We start from the raw sequence: 12,800 nt of genomic DNA on the forward strand, positions 1-12,800 counted from the left end.
TTCAAAGCACATAATCTGAATATATAGAATTTGACCCTAAACATGAGGCAAAATAGGTATAATCCCCGCTAAAATTATTTTCCTCCTTTTATTAGTCAAACAAAGCTTAAGATTAAACAAAGACTTAAAAAACAAATGCTTGTATACACATCCAAATTATCTTCAAAAGCTGGAAAATAAAACTTTAGAAATGGCTTAACAAGTTTTTGGACAAATATATTTAGAGTACTTTAGAATCAGGAATTTTTATGTTGTTTATTTGAATGTGAATTACATATGTAAATACGTAGGGCATATTTTAAATGTTAGATTAAATAACATTTTAAAACGAACTTTTTATGACGAAAACAGTAACCACTACCAAAAGAAAGCAGATAAAACACATGATTTTTAAATTGCAAGATCAAAAAGCGCATTCCCTGACCGGGAATCGAACCCGGGCCGCGGCGGTGAGAGCGCCGAATCCTAACCACTAGACCACCAGGGAACTTGTTAGAAAGGTTTTCTGAGCCATATTTGCTTCTTTAAAAGGCTCCATGTAAAGTATCTCCTGACCAGTAGAAAACAAGATTGTTGCCTGTAAGCTCCACCTACTTCATTCCAGTTCTGGGTTTCAGTCTCCTAAACCGGAGCAAATTCTCCGCGCACCCAGCTAACCTCCCGGGTGGCTCCTAGGGATAAAAGCTGGACTTTCCAAATCCAAACTTCTTCTGATGCTGGAAAAGACGTCCCGAAATTGCATTCTAATTACGTAGCATGTAAATATACGTAGACAAATGTTAAACTATAGCCCAGAACCTTGTAATTTGTTCTATTATTTTTTCAATCACCTAGCTGTTCTTTCTAAATCTAACGTCTTTCTGTCTTTCCCTCTAACGCAGATGTTAAGTTCCACTACACATTTTACTAAATCGAACGAAAGATTGCCACCGGCGGAGAGCATTTCACGTTGTAGAGCTGGGTGCGACACCGCACACATCCTTGGCACAAAGCACACGCTCTATAGAAATGTGGGTGATGAAGGGCCACGTGGCCTTATACATGCGAGAATATATAATATTGTATATCTATATATCGTGATGATTACTTATTTGGGAGTCAGGCTAACGCAGCTAAAAGAGCTGTGGATGGTGCCTAGTGAAAAACCATGGCGTTTGCCACCGGATCCAAATAAACCCTCAACCTCACGCGTTTCCATTATCCTTATATTTTTTCAAACAGTCATTATATGGACAATTGCTTGACCTCTTTGCGTTCTGTATGAGACCCAGTCAGGAAATGATGCAGTTACCAAATGAGTCAAGAAACCTTACAGCCCAGCCTCGATTCAGAAACGCTCATGAAACACGAGCAGAAGGAAATAGGATGCAACTCAGCTTTGAAAGTGCCAACCGTTACGAACAAATGTAACCCAAGAGACCCCGCTCCTCTGCAAGATGGCAGGAGGCTTAAGTAAAATAGATATAAATTTGTAATGAATTCGCTCACAACATCCGGCGCCACTGTGAATTACAGCCGTCATCCATCATCATAGAATTTATGAATAGTGAGTCTGTGCTTACTACATATTGTTTCTTGTTTTCAGCAACTTAGAGATGGAGTTTAGATCATTGATAAAATTTATCTAAATTTATTTAATAACATGCAAACATGAATTAATAGGACTTACTAAGACTAATAAATAAAGATTACCAGGGAAAATTGCCAGGAGAAATTTCTAAACTTAATTATTATATTTTAGTAGTTGAGACATATACTTGTTTCCTATATTAAGGAATTTAAGGAAATCGAGTTCAGTAGGTGGAGCTCTTACCTCTCATTTGGGGGGGGTTACCAGAGTTTAGTATTAGAGTATCTGATTTTGAATAAAAAGATAAAGCAGATACTATGTTTAGAATAATTTTAATAGGTTTAGTCACATATTGCACAGAAGTTACAAAGAGGTACATACAATGGAAAGCACCATGCCCCCTGACCCCCTAATCACTCCTCATTTCTTCCCAGAGGTAACCAACGTTAGCAGTTTCTTTGGTATCCTAGAAATAAATAGTCTCTGCATATACAAATTACTATTTTTCCCCCCAACTTTTTATCTTGAACCATTCCAAACCTACAGACAATTGCCAATATAGGACAATGAACACGCGTATACCTTTCATCTAGACCTGTGCTGGCCAACTTAGTAGCACTAGCAACATGTGGTTATGGTGCATCGAAATGTGGCTAGTACAAATTTAGATGTTCTGTAAGTGTTGAATGGGAAAAAAAGAATGTAACATATCTCAATGATTTCTACACTGATTACATTTTAAATGATAATTAAATAGATTGGGTTAAAATATTATTAAAATTAATTTCACTTTCTTTTTACTTTTTTAAATGTAGCTACTATAGAAAACAGTATTTACAATTACATATGTGGCTTGCATTATATTTCTATTTTTCAATACTGATCTAGATTCACCAGTTGTTACTACAGTATTTTGCCATATTTTTTTCTCTCCATCTTTTTTTCTGAGCCATTTGAGGTTAGTTGCAGACATGATGATACTTTACTTCTAAATACTTTATCATATATTTCCTAAGAACAAGCAATACAATTATCACACTTAGGAAATTTAAATTTAATACAGTATTATTATTTATTATAAAATTAACCATCAAATTTTCCATTTGTCCTTATATCATTTTTTTATACTTTTTCTTTTTGTCCAGGATTCACTCAAGGATTATACGTTGCATTTAGTTGTCACATTTCTGTACTCTCCTTCCTTTAATCTGGAATAACTCCCCAATCTTCTTTTCTTCCTCTCTCTCCTCTTCCCCCTCTCCCTCTTCTTTTTAACACTGACCTTTTTGACTAGTGGAGGACAGTTGTTTCAGAAAATTCCTCAATTTAAATCCATATTTCTTTTGGTAGAAAAACCATCTTAAGTGATGTGTCCTTTTCATCACATTACATCAGAATGTGCATAAATGCTGACGCATGGCAGTATCTGTGATGTAAATAAGATAGGCCGAATCACAGTCCCCAGGGAGGTGTCCCTGTCCTAATCTCCAGAACCATGAATGTTACTTCACATGGCAATAGGAACTTTGCAGATGTGATTAAATTAAGGATTTTGAGATAGAAGAGATTGTCCTGGATTATGTGGGTGGGCCCAAAATCATCACAGAGGTTCTTTTAAGTGAAGGAGGGAGGCAGGAGAGTCAGTGTCCCAGTGATGTGTGATCTGAGGAAGATTCAACCGGCCCTTGATGGCTACGACAATGTTGGAAGGGGACCCTGAGCCAAGGAATGCAGGTGGTCCTAGAAGCTGGAAAAGGCAAGGACACAGATTCTCCCCTAGAGCATGCCAAAAATAGCTAGCCCTGCCAACACCTAGATTTTAGCTTGGTGAGATGGGTGTTAGACTTTAGGACTGCAGAACTAGAAGACGATAAATTTGTGTTGTTTTAAGCCACTAAGTTTGATAGTTTTTCACAGCAACAATAGGAAACTAATACAGTACATTGGATCATTTGGTTAAGGGGTCTGCCATATTTCTTCATTGTAAAATTACCTCTTACACTTGTAATGAACAAAAATTGAAAAAAAGTAAATATTGCCCATGGAAGTAATACTTTGAGAATGTATGAATATTTTCTGTCCCTCAGGAAACCCAGTGGTTTTCCTTTCACTGATACTTGCCTGAATCAATTATTACTATGGTGACTACAAAATGGTGCTATTTTAATTTTTTCATTCTCATGTAAAGAAGTTTTCTTTCTCTCCTCCCTCTTTTTATTCTCTATTTCATTTTTAAAATCAGTTTGGACTCATAGCCTTTTTCTGTTTTTGTGGTTTTATTCAATGTGTTATAATCTTTTGCTGTTATTATTCATTTAATACTTAAATTGTCCCAAATTTGGCCAGGAGTCTCTTTAAGCTAGTTTCTGTATTCTTTGACATGTTCCTATACATTTTTTGAGCACTTCTTTACTTTCTTGCACAAGATGGTCCAGGCATACCCTGTAGTTTATAGATTTACTTAGAGACAATTAACATCATAATGCATATATCTTTCTTAAAATTTTTACACAAAGAGGGGCATACCCTACATAGTCTTCTGTAACTTTTTTTTAATTAATATATTTTGAAGGATGTCTGTTCTTTACATGAAGAGTTTTCTTATTATTTTTAATAACTGCATTGCATTCTAGTGTACAGATATTTTATTAAAGCAGTTTCATATCATTAGTCACTTAGATTGTTTCCAATCTTTTGCTGTTACCAAAGTACTACAACAAATAACTTTGGACCCTAATTTAGCATTTAGTTTTTACTAGTTTGCCCACAAGAGTGTCAAAATCTGATTTGAAAATTGTCATTATATATTGGAAGAAAGAGCATTGCATCCAATTCAAATTCAATAAAATTATAATTTACTGACAATTTTATTTTTCAATTTGATTTCAACCTGACTCAACTAATCTTCTTCTGCTCATTAATTTGTTCATTCACTGCATAAATATTTATTGACTATCTAGTATGTGTCAAGCACTATGTTAGCCACCAAAGACATCAAGGTGAACAAAACAGGATCCCTGACCTTGAAGCTTAGTCTGATAGGGTTCAAGTAAACAAGCAATTTCAGTATAGTACAGTAGTGGATAGTAAAAGAAATGTACAGCTATACTAAAATAAGTTTATTTAATAGATTAAAAACTCATCAGTCATCACACGTACTTTGCTGATGGAAATGTAAAATGGTGCGGCCACCCTGGAAAACAGTTTGGCAGTTTCTTAATAAAACTAAACATGCACTTACCATTATGATCAGCAATCATACACTTAGGTACTTATCACAGAGAAATGAAAACGTGTTCGCACAAATATTTATAGCAGCTTTATTCATAATACCTAGAAACAATCAAAATGTCCTTCAATGGGTGAATAAACTGTGGTACATCCATACCATGGAATATTTATCAAAAAAAGGAACAAACTATTGATACATGTAACAGCTTGGATGGATCCCAAAGGAATTATGTTGAGTGGGGGGAAAAAGCCAATCCAAAAGGTTACATACTGTATGATTCTGTTTAGGTAGCATTTTTAAAATTATAGAGATGGAAACAGATTAGTGATTGACAGAAATTAGACATATTGGAGCAGAGGATGGATGTGAGTGTAAAGGGGTAGGTGGTGGGAACTTTGCAGTGATAGAATGAATAGTCCTGTATCTTATGGTGGCAGTGGTGGTGGTGGTGGTGGTGGTAGAAGAATCTATACAGATGATAAAATTGCATAGAAACACACACACATGCACACACACACACGAGTGTATGTAAAACTGGTGAATAAGATCTAGAGATTGTATCAATGTCTATTTTCTAGTTTTGATATTGTACTGTAGTGATGCAAGATGCAAAATTGGGGGAAAACTGGGGTGGTGGGGGTAGGGAAAACCCAGGACTTCCCTGCACATTTTTTGCAACTTTTTGTGTATCTCTAATTATTTCCTTTGAAAAACTTCCTTTTCAGCACTGTAAATTTCTTTCACCCAATAAACCCAACCATCCCCACCACTTAATTTCACTTTGATTTTAGGGATTCATTTCAGAATTTTAAATTATATCTTAGCAACAATGTTTTAGCACCAGCTTATTCATTTTTCAGAAAATGTAAAAAATATAAAATGAATTCTCAAGCTATTGAAGAGACTATATTTAGCAGAAATAAGACAGCAGAAGCTATCCCAGAGCACATATTTTTAAATTAACTGTGAATGAAAGAAACAGGCAAATTTATTGGGCTTAATCTAAATAATTGGCCAAAGTTGTATGTGTTGACAGGCACCCAGACAGTAATCCATTTCTATATACGTCAGTATTTCTTTCTCAATATACTCTGGCAGTCTCCTCCTTCTAAATGACAAGATTTCTAATTCCTCTTTAGACTTTATAACAAGCCAAGAGAAGCACCAAACCTAGGCCTATTCACAAAAGGACCTACGTACATTCTCAAAACTCAGGGTGGTATCTATAATGTGCTAGACCAATAGCCCCAGTTGTGAAAATGAGCCACTGCCTTCAACACTATTAAAGAGGGAACTCTATTCTCCCTCTTTAGGTGCAGGATGGCTGCTCACAGACCTCCACAGCTATCATCAGTATTTACCTCCTATGGAACTCTTCTGTCAACCAGCCCAAATCAGGTGTGGGAAAGGAGGTGCTTCTCTGTGGTAGAAAAAGGAGGAGAGATTCAACGATTGAAGAGTGAACTTTCTTGGTGCTAGTAGACTAAACACATTATGCAATGCACAAACCTCCTCTCCAACACCTTTACAGAGAAAACTTCCAAAAAAGTTTCAATACCTTCAGTGATTGTGAGCTCTTTACTTATCCAGGAAGCCTTTCATTTTGGCAAAGTGGTAGAGCCACCTTTGCCAGTGTTCCTGGAATTCCAGTTCAATGAGAGGTAGAGTTGTGTTTAAAAACAGACATACTAAACACACTTCTTCATTACAAAATTATCTTTAGATAGAAATGTAAGAAAAATGCTGAACACATTTGCAATAATGGTTTATTATTTGCACTATTGTTTGATGTTTCCTGAAGATGTGGAATTCCTACACAAGTCCTCCTACACAAGAAAGTGGCTTGGGTGAACACCTGATTCCCTGAACACAGGGATCCACTTGCCTCCCATTGGTCCAATTCTTATTGTTGGGAGCAACAAAGAGCATGGTAAGTGAAGTGACCTCTCTTTTCTTCCTCTAAGAGCTGAAGGATCCCTGCTTCTCTACGTCTACCTCCAAGTCTCATCATACAGGGTTCTTTACCCCAGAAAAAGTGAGATGACAGTTCTACCTAAATTGTCCTACAATGGCGTCTACCCTTCAACAAAGATAGAAAGGTCAGTTTTCATATTTAACAGAGGGCCTCATATCCATAAAATCAGTGTAGCATTCTAATTATTTTGTTAACTCAGCAACTACCAAGCACCTTCCATTAGTCATGTAGTACAATGAGAGGTAGTAGGGACACAATTTTTTAAAACAGAAAACCTATATTAAAATAATTCATAGTGATAGTAATAGCTAACTTTTCTTGAAGGTCACATTCTAGACTTTAGTCTAAGCATCTTTCATGGATTATCTCACTTAATCCTATGTGCACCCTGCAAAGTTGACACCCCGCTTTTACAAAGAAAGCAACAGGGGTTACATAATTTACCCAAGGTCGGTGTGTGGTAGAAATGCAGCCTGAAGCCAGAGCCTGAATTCTTAGATATTACCATGTTCTTAAGAAGTACACATTCTAATGAGGTTTGATCTGTAGGATACTAAGATTTCCCAAATTATTTTATGTATTATATCTTATCTCCCAATTAAAATTTCATCTAGAGCAGCACTGTCCAGAAGAATTTTCTGCAATAATAGAAATCTTCTATTTTGTGCTGTCCAAAAGAACAGTCACTAGCCATGTGTGGCTCTTTAGTACTTGAAAGATGGCTAGTGGAATAAAAGAATACTTTTAATTAAATTAAACTTAAATGGCCACATGTGGCCAGTGAGTATTGTATCGGACAGCACAGCTCTGGAGAATAAGGAAATTTCTTTAGATTTCTCTGTCAAGACAAGGCTTAGGCAAATCAATAAATGCTGAGTTAATGAAATAGAATGAGTTAATGAAATAGAATCTTTAAAGAGGAATTTCCCACCACCATCCCCAAACTGGGGAGCACAAATCTTTATTATACTGGGACTTCCACTGTAATAAATGTTATAATACGCATATAATACAGCATGCAATCCTAGAGGCGTTCATGAAGACAATAAAGAGCATCCTTAGATTACACACAATGTTTTCAAAAGGCTGGCAAACATTTTATAATCGATGGTTACTACTTTTAAAATACACAGTTCTATCCTTGGCTAATAAAAAAGATCACTACTTAATTTTTTTCCTGATAAAGCATGGGGTCCATAGAGATAAAAACAAAAGGGGACTCTTGGTGGAGAAATGATGGAAACGGTCAAGAACTGGAACTCCATGAACATTTCCCACAGAAACTACATTCTAGGGCAGATCTCTATAAATTTTATTAAACAATTGCCAAATTCTCATTGACTTCATCCTGTCACTATGCATCAGATACTGTACACATACACACACACCCATTCCTACAACCGAGTTATTCCGAATTTGGGCAAAATATCTTGAATAATAATACGTATCTTTTGAAAATAAACTAGGGTTCTAGATCTCTGAGACCTGGGAAGTGGCCAAGTCATGCGCTCAGGTTTCCTGAACACAGAGCGGTGAGGCTCCTCCCCTGCTCCGCCCTGGACCACCACTTTGCTTAAAGGAATTAATTTCAAAGTCTCACAGATTTTTTTCACAATTTGTACTGCGATGGAACATGTCTTCTCGTATGCCTATTTATTTTTATTTTTTATTAAACACTGGCCACAGTAAATTCTTTCTAGTGTTAACGTTTCACAAAGGGGCTAACCATCTCCTCCCTCTCCTGCTCCCGTCCGTTGTACAGCATCTTGGATGCTGCCAAATTGCAATCTACAGCAATTTGGGACGTAGCAATTGGGCCCTCTAGGCCGACTCTTGGCAAAGACCTAGCTGGGAGGATTTGCACCAGCAGCGGGGCAGTGCCTGTGGGCTTCCCATCCCCATTTGGGTGTTGTTCCCTCTAGTGTCACTACCCGCATTGCAAAGTGACGAGGATTTGGCCGCGAGGTTTACCCTTACACACAGAAGAAAACTCCAGGCAGAGCCTGCTGCTGGTCTGATAACACTGGTGTGTCAGAGGCCACACACAGGCACACTAGATAGCGGACTCCTCGGGTTGTTGATACTGTTTCTGCTGTAACAGCCTCTCGTGGAAGTCTGAGCAAAGCAATTAACAATGGTGGCTTTGGGATTTCAGCGGCACTGGTTATGTTACACTATCTTGCAAAATATGGAATAATCGCCCAATTCGGCGCTGAGCATGTATAAAATTGGACCTCAGGTTTACATCTTTATGGTTTCCATGTGAAAAATTAGGTGTTTTTCTCTTGTTTCTTTAGGTATTGTGTTATTTGCAAATTATTTCAAGGGAAAATTAGTCTCCTAAAATATAAAGAGCTGATTTCATTGAACCAGAAGAACATGGTTTGAGATGCCCAGAGAAACTTATCTGCTTTCAGTTATTTGGTGAGTGCTTTTATGATTTTAAAATCTAAAATCATCTTTCAGTGCTAGTCATGGGACCGCAGAGGGAACAGCACCCAAATGGGGATAGGAAGCCCACAAGCACAGCCCCGCAGCTGATGCAAATCTTCCCAGCTAGGTCTCTGCCAAGAGTCGGGCCCAATTGCTACTTCCCTATTGCTGTAATGATTGCAATTTGGCAGCATCCGGGATGCTGTTACTAAGGACGGCAGCAAGAGGGGGAGGAGATGGTGGGCCCTTTTGCTAAACGCAACGCCGGAAAGGACAGAAGGATGAATTTATTGGTCCCGAACTGGAAGGAAACTCAAGGCTTTAAAGCTTGAGGAGACTCTCCATCGCTGCTTTCAAAGCTTTACTTCTCTCGAAGAGTGCTGGCCACTGCGGGCGAGCTGCCGGGGATGCGGCCCGCGTCGAGGTAAGATTCTCCCAGGCTCCGCCACAAGCGTCGGGCCGCCGGGCAGCAGCGAGCGAGCTCTAGGGAGGCGTCATTATGGGCCGAGGCCTGCGGAGGCCGCGCGCGCAGCTCTCCGGGGCGGAGCCGCGGGGTCGGGGCTGAGACTGTGCGGGGGCAGCGGGGACTGCAGCTGCCGGGAGTGGCGGGGGTGCCCAGGCTCCCAGCGTGGAGGTCGCCGGGGCGAGGAGGATGCAGCAGCTGCGGCCTGAGCCCCCCGGCCCGGCCTCCCAGATCCCCGGCCCCCGCCACTGCGGAGGGGCGCCTAGCGTGGCGCGGGCCGGGCGGAGCTAGAGGCGGGCGTCCGCATCGCGTCGCGCGCCATCCACAGATCCCCGCCTCCGGCCGGGCCAGTGAGTCTGTGGCAGCGGATGCCCTTACCCGCGGGCGAAGCTGCAGGGTTGGAGAGGTGCGGCCGCTCGTGGGGAGAGGCCTGAGGAGTCCCGGCGGCGGCCGCGTTCACCAGCTCCAGGCGCCAGTCCCGGGGACGCGCGCCTCGGCGCTCCTCCCTCCTGGCCCTGCTACTCCTGGGTGTACAGTCCCCCTCCGTGACCCCCCCTCCTTCCACCCATCCTAGATAGGATGCTCTCTGGAGCGCCGAGCAGCAGAGGCCACTTCTCCCAGAAATGCGTGCGCCAGATCCCCTTCTCACGGACCGGAGGAGCCGGCGTCCCCGCCCTGTAGGCAGGTGGGTGAAGCAGAGACCAGCCCTGGCTGCCGCCTGCAGCTGATGCTGCAACTGGGGAGAGGCGGGGGCCAGGGGCTGGGACCCGCCAAACTTGCCTTCCGCGCGGGTCGGTGGAGCGCTCGCAGATGTGCTAATGGCGCTAGGCACAGCCAACGGTTAACCTGTCAACCTCTTTTGGAGCATCTGGTGGCCGAGCGGTGGCGGAAGAGAACTTGACCCTTCCCCGCCCACCCCCTGGGCTCCAGCGGGGTGTGGGCCCGGGTGGGTAGGGTATATTGACGTGTGGTTTAATTTGGGGGTTCGAGGGAGACTGTTTTTCAGCAGCTCAGGTAGAAATATGTCACCGTAGGTTTTCGGCTGCATGAGCAAATGCGTTCTTCCTGTTTTAGCTAAAGGTGTAGACACGGAAAGCGTTATTTTAGCGGCATATAAAAGTCACTGTGGATTTTTGTGTATTTCAGAGCTGGCTGCCTGGATTGTAAAATTGATGACTCAAACCTTTACAGTCATCATTTTAGGGCCAGTTAGAGAAGGTTTTTCTATAAGTCAAATTATGCCGGAGATGCATGAAGCTGGGGTATTCCCTTGTTGCCTACTTGGGAGCCTCCTGCTTCTGTGAAGGGATGTGTTTACGAGTGGCAAGTTTGATACAGGTGTCTCGAGTTGAGAATCTGCTGGATGGATGCACTGAGTCGGCCAGCAGAGGCAGCCTTGGGCGCAGCCTCGCTTCCAACTAGGTGTTACGGTTTGTGTTTCTGAGAAACTGGTTATGAATTTTTGCTTTCCCCCCAAGTGTAAACTTCATATATCAGAGCTTTTGGCAAGATTATCTTTTAACAGGTTATCATTTTAAATTTCATATTTCAAGCAATAAGGTTTAGAGTTTTGGAAAGTGGACCATTGTGGATTCCAATTTTCTTTTAACTTATTAAGGTTTAGAGCTTTGGAAAACGAGCCAGTGTAAAGTCCAGGAGGACAGAGCCCTCGTCGTATTCAATCCTGTAATCCCTACATCTGATAAAAATTGGACGCTTATTTGTTGAATGAACTGGTTAAAGTTTTATCTAAAGACAGCTCAGTATTAAAATGTATTTGGTCTTGTGGCCTTGAAGGTTTACCTTGGTTTTAAAAATTGCTTCTTTGTGTAAATAGTCAAATGTGGTTATCTTAACATCGAAGTTTGAATTTTGACATTTTAAGGGCTATATGCTATCCTCTAATATGTTATTGAATGAGGTAATTCTCCCTTACTCCTAATATAAGTTCATGTCATGTCCAAGCTTGCAAATTTTCCAGTCTCATTAGTAATCAAACTTATTTCAGTTAAATTCTCAAACATAAGCATAATAACAAAAAGGTATGATTTGTGTTTAAAAGAAAATTCTAAGTTACTCCAGAGGTAATAGTGATTTGGTTAATAAGTGATATATTGACATGTTTTAGAGTTGAGTTGTGGTTGATCTAATTATAATTCATTTTATTACAGGGAACGGTAAAAACAAAGCATGTAGCAATATCTGTGATTCCTAAATGATTCAAAATATATGGGATAGGTATAAATTTTCGACTGTATGGATTTTCCTGGGTGTATAAGTATGTCAATTTCCAAGTTTAACAACCAGGGGTGGTTGTGAAGTAATGGGGTTTGGAAGATTTCATTGCCTTTTTGCTTTTAAATTGTATCATGAAAAAAATCAAGGACAACTGCAACACATTTCACTGCTTTATTTTTTGCACTGTGATATTTCCTGTTTTGATTTTGTTTTTATTTTCCACTTATGTAAGTTTCATGAGACAATATTAACCTCTTTTCAGTCACTTTAACAAAATTATCTGGGTATGATCCCAGATACATGGGATCCCAGATCCAAAAATTATCTGGGTGTCATTTGTTTTCTTTCTTCTTTTTTGTCATTTTAATGTATCTTAGAATGATACATATTACCCAAAAGACTGATTTTCACAAAGCTATATTAAGCCATCATCGTTTATTCTGATGGTGAGGAAATAACACTTTATACAAAAGGTGGTAAGATTGGGGAACCAACAGTGGGAGGGTACTTATGAAAAATATGTTATGATTGATTCATTGAAACAAGCAAAAATTCCCTCATGAAATAAAGATAATTACATTTTACGCATCTTAAATTTGTAATCAAGGATATTGAGCTGTCAATTTACTTTGTTTTTCCTTGCTCACTTTAAACTTTTCAAAAGAGCCCTCCCCTGTGGCTACAGTAAATTCTTTTTACTTTGTTGCAGTTAGTAAACATTTATTTGTTCATTTGACAAATAGAAGTTGAGCATTTGAACTGTGCTGGTACACTTGGCCTTGAGATCAGTCAAGTAAGAGCTGCTTCCTAATCTCAGAATGGAAGAGGCATTTTTCTGTGTGTGTCCTGCATTTAAAGACACAGTGCCTCTGTTGTTGAGTGGCTCACT

The 12,800-nt window shown here is 40.0% G+C and overlaps 1 protein-coding gene and 1 non-coding gene across 4 annotated transcripts in view; one reads left to right on the plus strand and one right to left on the minus strand.

Annotated features, from left to right (window-relative positions):
* Positions 1–415: 415 nt before the first annotated feature.
* On the minus strand, positions 416–487 carry TRNAE-CUC (transfer RNA glutamic acid (anticodon CUC)). Its single transcript has one exon. It is a non-coding gene; the product is annotated as a tRNA-Glu (tRNA).
* Positions 488–9,400: 8,913 nt separating this feature from the next.
* The window catches only part of NCOA7 (nuclear receptor coactivator 7), a 121,675-nt gene continuing 118,275 nt past the window's right edge, over positions 9,401–12,800 (plus strand). For 2 of the 3 annotated variants that reach the window (XM_033096622.1, XM_033096587.1), the window contains exon 1: positions 9,926–10,358. The gene's annotated coding sequence lies outside the window, so the exon portion shown is untranslated. Of the gene's footprint in view, positions 9,635–9,925; positions 10,359–12,800 lie in introns of those variants that run through there. The other variant, XM_033096594.1, reaches the window with a different exon arrangement.

The sequence above is a fragment of the Rhinolophus ferrumequinum genome, chromosome 3 (genome assembly GCF_004115265.2).
Source record: "Rhinolophus ferrumequinum isolate MPI-CBG mRhiFer1 chromosome 3, mRhiFer1_v1.p, whole genome shotgun sequence".
NCBI lineage: Eukaryota > Metazoa > Chordata > Mammalia > Chiroptera > Rhinolophidae > Rhinolophus > Rhinolophus ferrumequinum.